The sequence below is a fragment of the Pongo abelii genome, chromosome 18, assembly GCF_028885655.2.
Source record: "Pongo abelii isolate AG06213 chromosome 18, NHGRI_mPonAbe1-v2.0_pri, whole genome shotgun sequence".
Taxonomy (NCBI): domain Eukaryota; kingdom Metazoa; phylum Chordata; class Mammalia; order Primates; family Hominidae; genus Pongo; species Pongo abelii.
Window position 1 is genome coordinate 15621485 of NC_072003.2, and position 15151 is coordinate 15636635.

General features: G+C 44.9%; 1 protein-coding gene across 2 annotated transcripts in view; it reads left to right on the forward strand.

The window, feature by feature from the left end:
- CPPED1 (calcineurin like phosphoesterase domain containing 1) overlaps positions 1-15151 on the forward strand; it is a 141408-nt gene that overhangs the window by 59221 nt on the left and 67036 nt on the right.

Genomic DNA, 15151 nt, shown 5'->3' on the forward strand with positions numbered 1-15151 from the left:
GTTGCACACTTATTAGCCTGCTTGAAGTTGTCCCACAGCTCACTGATACTCTGAGAGTGTTTGTTACTGTTTTTGTCTCTTTTCCCCCTCTATATTTCCTTTTGGACTGCCTTTAAGTTCATTGATCTTTCCTTTTGTAGTGTCTAATCTGTTATTTTTACTTTTTTATTTTTGAGACAAGGTCTGGCTCTATTGCCCATGGCTGGAGTTCAGTAGTGCGATCTCACCTCACTGCAACCTCAACCTCCTGGGCTCAAGTCATCCTCTCATACTCTCAGCCTCCCGAGTAGCTGGGATTATAGGCATGCGCCACCATGCCCGGCTTATTTTTGTATTTTTTGTAGAGATGGGGTTTTGCCATGTTGCCCAGGCTGGTCTTGAACTTGTGAGCTCAAGCAGTCCTCCTGCCTCGGCCTCCCAAAGTGCTGGGATTACAGGTGTGAGACACCACACCTGGCTTCTATCCTTCAAACTCCTAATGCTTTGATGCCTGCACTCCCAGCTCTATTTTCTCATCTCAGGGAGACTGTCACGCCCTTCCTGTGTTCCCCTCTCTGTAGCATGGCCTGGAAATCCTGCAGCAGTCTGATGCCTGTAGGGCCTGTCTCACTAGTGTCCTGTCTCTTACGGGTCACTAGCTGCCATAGCCTGCTAGTCCATGTCTCAAGTACTGTGGTTTCGTGTTTCTTGTCCAGTTTTTTAATTGTTCCAGGCAGGAGGTAAACCCAGTGTGTGTTCCTCCTCCTTGGCTAGAAGAAGAAATAAGTCCTCACTGTGGTATTAATTTCCTTTTTATAATTCTTGGAAAAGTTGAGCATCTTTCTTTCTTTTTTTTTTGAGACGGAGTCTCGCTCTGTCACCCAGGCTGGAGTGTAGTGGTGCAATCTCGGCTCACTGCAAGCTCCGCCTCCCGGGTTCACGCCATTCTCCTGCCTCAGCCTCCCGAGTAGCTGGGACTACGGGCGCCCACTACCATGCTCAGCTAATTTTTTGTATTTTTAGTAGAGACGGGGTTTCACCGTGTTAGCCAGGATGGTTTCGATCTTCTGACCTCGTGATCTGCCTGCCTCGGCCTCCCAAAGTGCTGAGATTACAGGCGTGAGCCACCGCGCCCGGCCGCATCTTTCTTTCTTTCTTTTTGGTTTTTGTTTCTTGTTTGAGACAGGGTCTTGCTCTGGAATGCAAAGGTACCTTGCTGGAATGCAAAGGTACGATCGTGGTTCACCACGACCTCAACCTCCCAGGCTCAAGTGAACCTCCCACCTCAGCCTACCAAGTAGCTGAGACCACAGGCGACAGCCACCACTCCTGGGTAATTTTTGTATTTTTTTGTAGAGATGGGGTTTCACTGTGCTGCCCAGACTTCTCTCAAACGCCTGGGCTCAAGTGATCCACTTGCCTTGGCCTCCTAAAGTGCTGGAATTACAGGCTTGAGTCACTGCGCTCGGCCGCGTGTCTTTCATATGTTTTCTGAGCACGTGGGTTTCCATCTCTCTGCATTCTCTGTTCATCTCAGCCTATTTGTTCCATGGAGACAAATGACTTTTTCTTGGTAACTTAGAGTACTTTGTATATTTACAGGTTAATCCCTTATCAACTTATATCAGTTGCTGCTATCTTTTCTTAGATTTGTTTTTCATTTTAAAAATTACATTGTTTCAATGAACAGAATTTTTAAGTTTTAATGTAGTACACTTTGTCCATTTTCTTTATGACCGTGCATTTTGGGGTCTTGTTTAAGAAATCATTCTTTATCCTGAGGTCATAAAGATAGTCTACTGTATTTTCTTTTAAGAGCTGAAAAGGTGTTTTATATTTAGGTCTTTAATTTATTTGGGATTGGCTTTTGTGTGGTAGGGATAAGGATCACAATTTTATTTCATTTTTTTTCCACTTGGTTATGCCAGTGGCCCCATTTCCATTTACTGAATAGTCTTTCTGTGCTGAAAAGACTTAACTTGCAGAGAAGTCCTGAGACTTATCCTTCAAAAGGCCCCATTCACAAGGCTGGCACTTGGCGTGCATCTGAGAACCTGGATTTTGGGATGTTTCCTATAATGTGGTGTATGCTGAACACCCACTTTCCTTCTGGGAGTCTGGAATTTGGGTATATGTTGGACAGAGGCTGCCTAAGTGACCCACTTCAACAACAGCCCTGGGTGCTGGGTCACTCATGAGCTTCTTCCATAGACAAAATGCCACACATACTGTCACAGCTTATCACTGGAGGAGTTAGCACATCCTGTGTGACCGCAATGGGAGAGGAAGGTGGTGCCTGGTTCCCTGTGTATTCATCCCACACCTCCAGTCCCTTTGCTGATCTCTTTTTGTGTCCTTTTGCTGAGATAAATCACAGCCAGGAGTATGACTATATGCAGGGTGCTGTGAGTCCTCCTAACAAACAGTTCAATCTGGGGGTGATCTTTGGGATCCCCAACAACTGTCGTTTCCCCACTGATAATAAAATAACTGAGAAGCAGCTATTGGGCAATGTTCTGAACTACCCTTGAACATTCATATCTTCATCTGAACATCCATCTACTACCCCTGATTTTTCAGCGCAGGGTGCATATCCTGTATCACCCAATAAATGGTCATTGATCACCATAGGAAAGGAACAGTGAAAGTGCCGCGGTGGTTTGGAGGAAGGTGGCAGGCGTTCAGCGGTAACTCTTTTGAGCAGATATATTTTCTGTTTTTGCAATGAGTGAAATAAATTTTCCCATATCTATTTAAGGTTGACAATCATTATCCTTTTATCACTTGGAACATTTGTGATTCCTTTAGTATCTTCAGTTAGGAATTTTCTACCTTCCTCATCTTGTCGAATAATTTAAAATCCCACGGTTATTTCATGGGCTCCTCATTCCTGCCTGTGTGTCGCTGTGTGATTTCTACCATGTCACGCTATGCAACCAGTTGCTTTTACTCTTAGAGTGTTTCTTTAGGGAATAGCTTATTATTGGTTATATGATTACACTGTGTTAAAGACATGTCTGTAGTTATGTAAAATGCTGTTTCTCTGAGTATCGTGGTCATTTCCACATATTTCTCTATTCATGTATTTGTAAGAATGTATCTATTTTTGCAGTATTTATTTATTTATTTATTTTATTTTTTTGAAACGGAGCCTCGTTCTGTCACCTAGGCTGGAGTGCAGTGGCCTGATCTCAATTCACTGTGACCTCCGCCTCCCAGGTTCAAGCGATTCTCCTGCCTCAGCCTCCCAAGTCGTTGGGATTACAGTTGCGTGCCATGAAGCCCTGCTAATTTTTTGTATTTTTAGTAGAGACAGGGTTTCACCATGTTGGCGATGCTGGTTTCGAACTCCTGACCTCAGTTGATCCACCTGCCTCGGCCTCCCAAAGAACTGGGATTACAGGCGTGAACCACCGCGCCCTGTCAGTTTTGCAGTGTTTTAAATACTGTTGTCTTTGAGAGGAGAGAGGCACACACATAGACTATAGTGATTAGCATCATATACTAGAAAGTGCAAAGTGTAGCACAGTTAACTGTGAGCCATCTCATATAACCCTAACATGTCTCAGTTGTCCATAAAGGGACTTCTGTCCCATAGAAATTCACGTACCCAACCTACTCTTCAACCATGATTTTTCTCTGATGGCCTGTGTGAACAGATTAATGGTGTCCATCTAATTTCTTCCCCACTGAGGGAAAGCAAATCATCAGGCCCATTGCAAAAACTGCTCTTAGTTGAGCTTCCTGCCTTAAATCACACCCACAGTGACTGGCATCCCTTTATCACTGCTAATGACTCTGACGTCTCTCTCCACTCACATGTGAGCCTCCCCAGCTCTCCATAAACAAGCCTGTCTCAGTTCATTTATTCTAAAAAAAAAAAAAAAAAAAAAGAGGCAGCCAGAGGAGGATATATTTTTTTCTGCTGATTTTTAAAACTCTAATATGAAACCATTCTGAATGTCTCTGGTGCCATTTATGAGGCAGAACCATTCTTTCTGATGATTTACTCTCTCTGCCGTCCTGCCCACTATATTTTAAGTACCATCCTAGTTGGCCTGGAGTTATTATCATATTTTGTCATAATTGGGCCCCATTATATTGCTATGTCGGGCAGTTTTCCTGTTTTAGAAATGGCAGTGTTATCTAGTGCAATGCTGGCTCCTTACAGATGTGGATTAAATGACTTGCTAAGCTTGTTAAATAGTTGTGGACTCATCCTTTTCTCTTGTGATCAGCCAGGAAAGCTGTTGGATCACTTAGGAGAGTGTTTGCCTGCAGGTAACAAGCCACCCAGTATTGGGAGCTGAAAGCAGTAGGTGGCATGGTGCAGCAGCCCAGCAGCACCCTCCCGGACCAGGGGCTTTCTAACCTTCTAACAGATTCTCACACTCTGTGCTCTCCTTTCCTGCCACAGGGCCTTGCACCTGCTGTTCACTCTGCTAGGAATTCTCTACTTCACCCCTGCTCCCCCAGCATTCTCATCACCCACTGAGGGAAGCTGCCCTTGCCCCTGCGACTGGCTGAAAACCCCTGCTATATAAAGGAGTGGGCCAAGCACTCCATTCTTTGTAACACTAATAATATATTCTAATTTGACACTTATCTGTGAGGCCCTTCTATTGTCCTCATCCCCAGTAGACGGTAAACTCCATGAGTGCAAGGACCCAAGGACCAGACCTAATTAGTCATGATTGGTATGCACTAGGAATACTTTTGGCTACAGGTTTTTAAAAAGTAGCTTTTTTTTTTTTTTTTGAGGCAGAGTCTTGCTTTGTTGCCCAGGCTGGAGTGCAATGGTGCGATCTCTGCTCACTGCAACCTCTGCCTCCCAGGTTCAAGAGATTCTCCCACCTCAGCCTCCCGAGTAGCTGGGACTACAGGTGCCTGTCCTGTCATCATGCCCGGCTAATTTTTGTAGAGATGGGATTTCACCATGTTGGCCAGGCTGGTCTTGAACTCCTGACCTCAGGTACCCGCCCACCTCAGCCTCCCAAAATGCTGGGATTACAGCTGTGAGCCACAGTGCCCGGCCTAAAAATATCTTAAATAAAGCAGGGCTGGCTGGCTCGCTCTTTCTTGCTTGCTTTCTTGCTTTCTTGCTTGCTTTCTTCCTTTCTTGCTTTCTTTCTTGCTTTCTTTTCACATAATAACAAGGCTAGGCAGCTCCGAGCATTGGCTCATTTGCTTTACACTGTCATGATCAGTGTCTTTGCCAATTTCTTGTTATTTTCATCATGGTTGCAAAATGGCTGCTGTCGCCCAGCCATCACCTCACTGTTTAAGAGAAGAAGGCAGGAAGGGAGGCAGTCCCACTGACACCTAATCCTTTTATCAAGAAACCAAAAGTTTCTCTGGAATCCCCCAACCAATTTCTGCTCATGTCTCCTTGCCACTTGGCCACCTCTAACTAGAGAGGAGGCTGCAAACCGTGTTGTTGCTTTGGCATCCTCTATATGGAGGTGAAAAGGGGAGAAAAAGGAGGAAATGAGAGAGAGTTTAGCCTACTAGTAGCAATCTGCCCCACTCTTGCAGCCCCAGTGTTTACCCAAACAAGCACTTTTTTTTTTGAAATGGAGTTTTGCTCTTGTTGCCCAGACCAGAGTGCAATGGTGTGGTCTCGGCTCACTGCAACCTCCGCCTCCCAGGTTCAAGTGATTCTGCTGCCTCAGCCTCTTGTGTAGCTGGGATTACAGGCACCTGCCACCATGCCCAACTAATATTTTATATTTTTAGTAGAGACAGAGTTTCACCATGTTGGCCAGCCTGGTCTTGAACTCCTGACCTCAGGTGATCCACCCGCCTCAGCCTCCCAAAGTGCTGTGATTACAGGCGTGAACCACCGCACCTGGCCAGCACTTTGGTATTAATGGACAAGTAGAAAAAACTCACCTGCTTTGACTGTTTGTCCATTCATTTATCCATTCATTCAGTGTCCAGGGCAAGCCAGTCTCTCTACTACTTATTCTACATGCACACTTTCTTATTCTCATGACCATTCTGTCCAATGAGGCGTTACTATTTTTATTTTGTGATTAGAAACAATCTCAGGAAGAATCAATACCTTACTTAAGGTTACACAGCTCTGTAAGCAGCAGACCCAAGACTCAATGCCAAAGCCGCCTCCCTTCCAAACCCACTCACCCTTCACTGTGTGGTGCTACCTCCCTGAGCAAGCACTGCTGATCCTGGGATCAAAGTAGGAAAACTCTTGCATTTGACTTTTCTCTAGCAGGAGGTAATGATCATTAGCCTGCCAGGGTTTAGCTGCTACATTAAACATGTTTTGGCAAAACAGTTTGCTAATAATATTGCAACTGAACAAAATATATTGAATCTGTAATTTGGGGTGATTTTATATTTGGGGCCTAACTAGGTGACATTCATTTTATGAGCAGGGTTATAATTTTTAGCACAGGACCTTGTATGGTAGGCTACTAAATTACCCAGAGGTTAGTCCATACCCATAAACTCTGTAAATAATTTGAATAATTTTTTTCCTGTTTAAGTAGGTAAGGCACTTTGCTAGGAGATTTTGCTTTTACTTTCTTAGTCCTGAAAAATCTCAGCATTCTTGCTTCTGAATAAATGAATCAGTGATCATCTGTATTCATGTCCACAGCTTATAGTTACACATTTGTGAACTAAAATATTCAGAGACATTTCATCTCTGCAACATTTTTTTAATAATAAGCAGGTGTGTGTGTGTGCACACGTGTGTGTGTGATTACAAAAGTAATAGATGTGCAATCGAAAGAAATTTTGGAAGAAGATTGAGAAAAATCACTCGTAGTTCTGTACTACCCAGAGGCAATAACTATTAACATTGTTGGCATATTTCCTTCCTAATCTTTTAAAATTTTTTTTTGCATAGCTGAGTTCCTACATTATTTGCAGTTTTGTGTGCTACAATTTTTCATATAATATCAACAGCCTCCTTGTTATTACAAGCATCGTTGTGAACGGCTGCATAATGTCCTTTCATTAAGAACGCAACAATCCTTTACTGGGCTGCTCTTCTCGTGATGGACATTTGGATTATCTCCCGGATACATGGTTTGTGCCTTGAACTGTTAACATTTTCTAAAGGAAGAATAATCTGAACCACGACGCGTCTGCTCACAGGCCCTCTACCTGCATCGGGTACCATGTTAACCACTTATCCCCAGGAAGGCATCAGTCATTATCATCTCCATGATGACTTTGTCCTGGTGGAACAGGATGCTGGCAATTTTTATACGTTAAAAAATGACCAGATTCCTCGGTCTTGCAGGCAGGGGTCCCCTGACTCAGGGAAGATGAATGACAAGAAGGCCAAGAAGAGAGAGAGAAAATTGCTCAAATGTTCCTTCCAGCCGCTCCCTCCCACTGTTCTGTATCTGGCAGCCACTCTGGCAACCTCAGAGCCCTTTTGCTGCCCAGCTCCAGCATCCCTTTTCTTCTCATGGCTCAGCAGCCCCTCTGACCACTGCAGCCTCACACAGTTCCTAGAATTCTTCAGGGGGGCAAGAGTAAGCTGCTCAGACCGTGTGTTAACTTCGGTCTTCCAAAATATTGTGGCCAATAAAAGCATTGTAGCCAGAGAGGTTATTCAGAAGCTCAGCCCTGAGTATGCCCTTGCCTGCTTAAAACCCTCCAGGGGCTGCCGGTTGCTCTGAGAATCCAGACAGGTCCCTGCATGGGAACCACAAGGCTCTGCCTGATCTGGCCCCTGCCTGCTTCATCTCCTGTCACTCTGGGCCCCACCTGTAAGGGGTGCTTTTTGGTTCCTCTGTGTCCCTTTCACATTCTGTTCCCTCCTCCTACACACTGTTCCCTCTGCCTGCTCTCCCTTCTTCTCCTTCTTCCCATGAATTGGGACTGCCTGCTTGTCCTTCAGATCTTTGTTGCCTTACACCTTCAAGTTGTTGCTCAAATGTTACCTTTTCATTGAGATGATCTCTGTTTTTTTTTTTTTTTTTGAGACATGGTCTCACTCTGTCACCCAGACTGGAGTGCAATGGCACAATCTCAGGTCACTGCATCCTCCACCTCCCGGGCTCAAGAGATTCTCCTTCCTCAGCCTCCTGAGTAGCTGGGACTGCAGGTGTGCATCACCGCACCCAGCTAATTTTTGTATTTTAAGCAGAGATAGGATTTTATCATGTTAGCCAGGCTGGTCTCAAACTCCTGACCTCAAGTGATCCACCCACCTGGGCCTCCCAAGGTGCTGGAATTACAGGGGTGAGCCACCGCACCCATCTGATGAACTCTGATTTTAGAGTTGCAGCTCTTCCCCTCCCCGCTGCCTTCCTGCTTGGTTTCCCTCCGTAACACTTAGCACCATCTAATATACTGCCTGCTTTACCTATTAGCTGCACTGATCATCCGTCTTTCTCCATTAAAACATAAGCTCCATGAAGGCAGACACTTTTGTTGTGTTCTTAGTGCCTAGAATCTTAGTGTTTAGATTGCCTAGCATTTTGTAAATAATGGTTAAGCAAATGGAAGAATACTAAATCTAAGTCTCCCCTCCTCCCTTTTCTTGTATTCCCTTCTATGGGCTAGAATTTACTTTGATTCCTCTCAACACAACAGCTAGAAGTTTCCAGACAATGAAAGCCAAAATCCAGGCCAGGTGCGGTGGCTCACACCTATAATCCCAGCCCTTTGGGAGGCCGAGGCAGGTAGATCACATGAGGCCAGGAGCTTGAGATCAGCCTGGCCAACATGGCAAAACCCTGTCTCTACTAAAAATTCAAAAATTAGCCAGGTGTGGTAGTGTGTGCCTGTAATCTTAGCTACCCAGGAGGTATGACAGTCACTGGAACCTGGGAGGTGGAGGTTGCAGTGAGCCAAGATCGTGCCATTGCACTCCAGCTTGGGCATCAGAGTGAGACTCCATCTCAAAAAAAAAAAAAATCCAAAGGTGTTTAACGTTTTCTTCATCTGCTGATGGAGTTTAGTAATATTTGGATATGATGTACACAATCTACAGCCCACTTCTGAGTCTGGTGCTCCTCTGAAGGCCCAGGCTTCCCTAGATGTAAGGACTGCCCCATGCCCTGCTCACCCTGACAAAGTCAGAACAGAATACAGAAGTGCCAGGCACCAAGCTCCGTCAGGCTCCAGGGCCCAGGAGATCTTGCTTCCTAGGTGGGAGGTGACCTGATCCTTTTATCCCTTGGACCAAACTGATGGCCCGTAATGGTCTCCAGGTCTAACCCTCTTCCACCATTAGGGGCAGTTTAAATATAACTTTCTTTCCTTACTGGGGCACTGGGGGATGCAGGCCTCTTTTTAGTCTCATGCAAAACATTTAAACAGCACGTGAGCATAATGTCTGGACAGAGAGAGACTTCTCACAGCACCTTTGCAAACAAGTCATGTTCTCTTCCCCGGATTTATTTTATTTGTAATAACCAACATTTATATACGGCTTGCTGTGTTCCAGGCATTGTTCTAGGCTCTTTGTAGAGATGAACTTGCTTAATCTTCATAACAATCCTATGAAGCAGGCGGTATAATTACACATACTGTTACACTAAGTGTAATTTATCTTTAGGGTGCCAGGCGCGGTGGCTTGTGCCTGTAATCCCAGCACTTCGGGATGCCAAGGTGGGCGGATCACTTGAGGTCAAGGGTTTGAGGCCAGCCTGGCCAACATGATGAAACCTCGTCTCTAATAAAAATACAAAAATTAGCCAGGCACGGTGATGTGCACCTGTAATGCCATCTACTCAGGAGGCTGAGGCGGGAGGCTAAGGTGGGAGAATCGGTTGAACCCAGGAGGCGGAGTTTGCAGTGAGCCGAGATCGCGCCACTGCACTCTAGCCTTGGCAACAGAGCAAGACTCCGTATAAAAAAAAAAAATTATTTTTGGGGAAGAGGCCATTGGATCTTGGTGCAAAGTACTTTATTGTCATAGTCTGCTCATCCCATTCTCTTTTCCCAAGAGAAAGGCAAAAATAATCATCGGTCCATAGAGTATGTTGGGAGCAGATTTTCAGGTCCATAAAAGGGAGTTGTACCCGACATCGCCTGGACATCCGTGCATGTGGGACAGTGGCAACACAAGCCTTCCATAGCTCTCCGCTGCTGGTGACCCTCCAGATAGTACTCCCGGGGCTTCTCTGCCTGTTGGTGGGGTTCACCCCATTGCCCTGGCTTTGACCCAGGATCTGTCTTGAGCCTCCCTGCCTTGCCTGGTCTCTGCAGTCTGGGGATGTGCACAGGAGATCTGGGGAGCACTAGGGAAGACAGGATCCCTTTACCGCCTGACCCAGCTTCATCCCTGTGTGCCTTGAGGCTTGCACTTGGATTGTGATTTTTGTGGGGTGTGAGTCCTGATTTATGGTCTCCTGTGTTCCTGTGTGGGGACCATGAGAGGACTCATCTCTCTGATGAGTGATGCCATGGGAACCCTGTAGACTCTTAGGGGAGTGGAACCACATCCTGGGGCCAGACATTTAAATACCTTTGGGGAACAGGAAAATTATTTGCTAGTTAAAAAATTATTGTGTGGCCAGGTGCAGTGACTCATGCCTGTAATTCCAGCACGTCAGGAGGCCAAGGTGGGCAGATCACTTGAGGCCAGGAGTTCAAGACCAGGCTGGCCAACATGGCAAAGCCCCGTTTCTACTAAATATACAAAAATTAGCTGGGCATGGTGGTGCATGCTTGTAATCCCAGCAACTTGGGAGGCGGAGGCAGGAGAATTGCTTGAACCCGGGAGGCAGAGGTTGCAGTGACCTGAGATCGTGCCACTGCACTCCAGCCTGGGCGACAGAGCAAGACTCAGTCCCCCCGCCAAAAAAAAAAAATCATGTAATTTGAAAACAGAGACAAAGACAAAGTATTGTCCTGTAATTATTGCCAGCTAGAAGCAATTAATTGTATGATGCTTTCTATAGGTTATGGAAGTGCTGTTTTATAGGAAGCAAAAACGAGGTTATGGTTTAGATTCTTTTTTTTTTCATTTTGTATTCTGTCTTTATTCACGTTAAAATGCGTGCAGATTAACGAGTCAAGTAGTCATACCCAGCAAGTTATACAAAGCAGCAGTGCACAACTCCTCACTGGCCCATTGCTCACTTCTAGAGGCAGCCATCCCTGTGAGTTGAGCTAATTTGTGGATATTCACTTCCATTGTTCTAAACAACATGCTTGTGTGGCTATTTCTGGATCTACTTACTGTTATGTATTGAATTTGTGTCCTAGAGAATGAAGATTTAGCTCTGTCCTTCTCTCCATCCCACTCCCACATTTCATCCCCGTGTCTTTCCAGTGTCATTAAATCCTAATTTGGTTGGCTGCGTGCAGTGCCTCATACCTGTAATCCCAGCACTTTGGGAGGCCAAGGCGGGCGGATCACCTGAGGTCACAAGTTCAAGACCAGCCTGGCCAACATGGTGAAACCCTGTCTCTACTAAAAATACAAAAATTAGCCAAGTATGGTGGCGGGCACCTATAATCCTAGCTACTCAGGAGACTGAGGCATGAGAATCTCTTGAATCTGGGAGGTGGAGGTTGCAGTGAGCCAAGATCGTGCCACTGCATTCCAGCCTGGGCAACAGTACAAGACTCTGTCTCAAAAAAAAAAAAAAAAAAAAAAAAATCCTAATTTGGGTTATATCGGCATTTAGTGTTTATAATATCTTGCCTGTACATATATTATTTTAAACATCATTCACAACAGAGCCACGTTGTAGGCATGGTTATTTTTCCTGGATGCTTTATTTGTTGTGGTTTTAAAATTGTTTTAAGTTTTTGAAGAGTGCTAATTCAACCTCAAACTCTTCTTCCAAAAGTCTGAGCTTACCAATTTCCTGTCAATAAATTTAAAATAATAATTAATCTCAGCTTTTTGGCGAAATTTCTCCTGGAGCTATTTCCTGATTGCTTGCTCTGTAGGCCTGCTAACAGCTGTGATCTTAGGATTTCTGTGTCCAGTCTAGGAACCATTTGCGCTTCTCTGTCATGTTGGATCTACCTTTGCTTCCTTTTTAGATGGATCCCATTCTCCAGTAGCTTCTGGAGAAGAAATTGCACCTAAAAATGTCTTCATTCCACTCTCACATTAAAGTGATAGTTTGATAGTTTGGCTGGGTATAGAATGATAGGTAGGAGTTGATTTTTCTCTCAGAATTTTGAAGGCTTTGTCTCCTTGCCTTTGTTCTTTCAGTATGGATTTTAAGAAGTTCAATTTTATTCTGATTCTTGATCTTTTATATGAAACCAGAAACACATAGGATCTTCTCTTTGCATCCAGGGTTCTACAATAATACTGTGATGTACTTTGGTGTGAGTCTGTTTAAACTCATGCCCTTTTGTTCTGGGAAGTCCTTTTGAATTATTTCATCCTCTCTCTCTGTCTCTCTCTCTCCGTCTCTCTGTGTGTGTGTGTGTGTGTGTGTGTGTGTGTGTGTGTGTGTTGTGTGTGGGCAGGGGAGCTCCCCTATACTCTGGTACTCATAGTCTACAAATACTGGACCTCTTGTTCTGGTCCTCAAATATTATTTCCTTTTTTTTGTTTTGTTTTCACTTCCTTGCTCACTCTACTTTTTGAGATGATTCCTCACCTTATCTTCTAAGCCTTCTACTGAGCTTTTCATTTTTGCTACCATAGTTTTAATTTTCAAGAGCTTTTTTTCATTACTCCTTTTCAAAATAGCATCCTGTAATTGGTTGATGAATGCAGTATCTTCTCTCTGAGAATGCTAATGATTTTTTTTTTTTTTAGATGGAGTTTCACGCTTTTCGTCCAGGCTGGAGTGCGATCTTGGCTCACTGCAACCTCTGCCCCCTAGGTGATTCTACTGCCCCAGCCTCCTGAGTAGCTGGGATTACAGGCATGTGCCACTACGCCTGGCTACTTTTTGTATTTTTAGTAGAGACCGGGTTTCGCCCTGTTGGCCAGGCTGATCTCCCAACTCCTGACCTCAGGTGATCCACCCGCCTTGGCCTCCCAAAGTGCTAGGATTACAAGCGTGAGCCACCGCGTCCACCCTGCTAATGGTTTTTTTTTCCTCCTCCCCATATAGCCTCTGTTTCTTACCATTGGGGTTGTTTTGTTCTTTTTTTTCATATTAGACACATTCCTCATACGTCTAATGGTCCTTGGCTGCCTGCTTCCATTTAAAAGTGCAATTAAAAAAAAAAAAATGAAAAAGAGTACAGCACAGAAAAGCTGATAAATGCCGGGGAGGGAGGCCTTCTTGCCCACGGCCTTCACCATCGCGTGATAAAGGCTCCCCATTTCCGTATTATCGGTGGCTTTTGGTTGTTTCTTTTTGGCTCTCAGATTCCCCAGAGACCACTCCTGTTGGAGGGCTCTGCCTGGCTTCTTTCACTCTAAATGTTCTAGGAGCCAAATGGAAGGAAAAGACTCTATCCTGAAATCCAGGGTAAAACCTTTGATCTTTATCCCCTTGTTTTCCCTGGGGGACCCATGCCCCAGCAATCTCTGCTGGCTCTCACAACTTCTTTGTTTACTCTTTTTTTTTTTTTTATTAAAAAAAATTTTTTCTAACGCGGTGAAACCCCATCTCTACTAAAAATACAAAAAATCAGCCGGGCATGGTGGCGGGCGCCTGTGGTCCCAGCTACTCGGGAGGCTGAGGCAGGGGAATGGCATGAACCCGGGGGGCAGAGCTTGCAGTGAGCCGAGATCGCGCCACTGCACTCCAGCCTGGGAGACAGAGCAAGACCCCGCCTCAAAAAAAAAAATTTTTTTTTTTGAAGAGACAGGGTCTCCATATGTTGCCTAGGCTGGTCTCAAACTCCTGGGCTCGAGTGATCCTCCCACTTTGGCCTTCCAAAGTGCTGGGACCTTTGTTTACTCTTTATAAAGACTAAAAGTCCCATCTTCTGCCAGGATGAGAAGGACAGTGGTCCAGCTTCATGCAGTTTCAAGCCATCTTTCTGTTTTAGCTCTCTTTTTATTCCTATACCCAAGGATAGCTAAAAATTGAGGTTTCTCAGAAATTAAAATGCAGGTAATCTGAAGTGAAGAGCTGGAGCACATGAACTCATCCTTTCCCCACCACTCGAGTTGAGATGTGGAACATTTGCCAGACTCCAGAAGGCTCCCTCATGCGCCTTCTCTGTCAGTAAACTTTCTGTCACCAGGACTAGTTGGTTTTGCTTGTTCTTGAGCTTCATAAAAGTAAAAAATGAAATCATGCAGTATTGACTCTTGTGTCTTCTGGCTTCTTTGGCTGTATGTGATGTCTGAGATTCATCTGTGTTATTACATGTAGCAGCAATTGGTTCTTTGTTATAGCCATGTAGTATACCATCTAATGAATAGATCACAAATTATTTACCCACCCCACTACTGATGGATCTCTGGGTTATTTCTACTTGGGGGCTATTGTGAATAAAGCTGCCAAGAGCATTCTGGTTCCTATCTTTTAATAGACCGACACCCTCATTTCTTTGGGTATGTTCCAAGGAGTGGAATTACTGGGTCATCGGGAAGATGTGGGTTTGTCTTTGGCAAATACTGCCTGAGAATTTTCCAAAGCCAGTTGATTCTTGACTTTTCTCACTGCCAGCTGAATATTTAACTTAAACTAAGTCAGCTGCAGCTTGGCGCAGTGGCTTACACCTGTAATCCGAACACTTTGGGAGGCCAAGGTGGGAGGATTGCTTGAGGCTCATAGTTCAAGACTAGCCAGGGCAACATAGGAAGACCCTTTCTCTACAAAAAATTAAAAAAAAAAAAATTAGCTGGCCGTGGTGGCTCACACGTGTAATCTCAGCAACTCGGGAGGCTAAGGCAGGAGGATTGCTTCAGGCCAAGAGTTTGAAACCAGCCTAGGCAACATAGCAAGGCCCCATCTCTACACAAAATTTAAAAATCGGCCGGGCATGGTGGCATGTGTCTATAGTCCCAGAACCTTGGGAGGCTGAGCTGGGAGGATAACTTGAGCCCAGGAGGTTGAGGTTGCAGTGAGCTGTGGTCACAGCGTTGTACTCCAGCTTCAGCAACAGAGTGAGACCCCCATCTCAAAAGAAGCAATAATAACTCAGCTAAGCCCATTGCTACTTGTCCATGTACTTTCCAGTTTCCAAATTCTGTGTCTGTTCTCTCCTCTCCTATTTGTCCTTGAGAGTTTCCTGCCTTTACAGTGGGGTTTGTGGAAGGAACAAAGCTGCATGTGTTTTCAATCTACTATATTTAACTGGA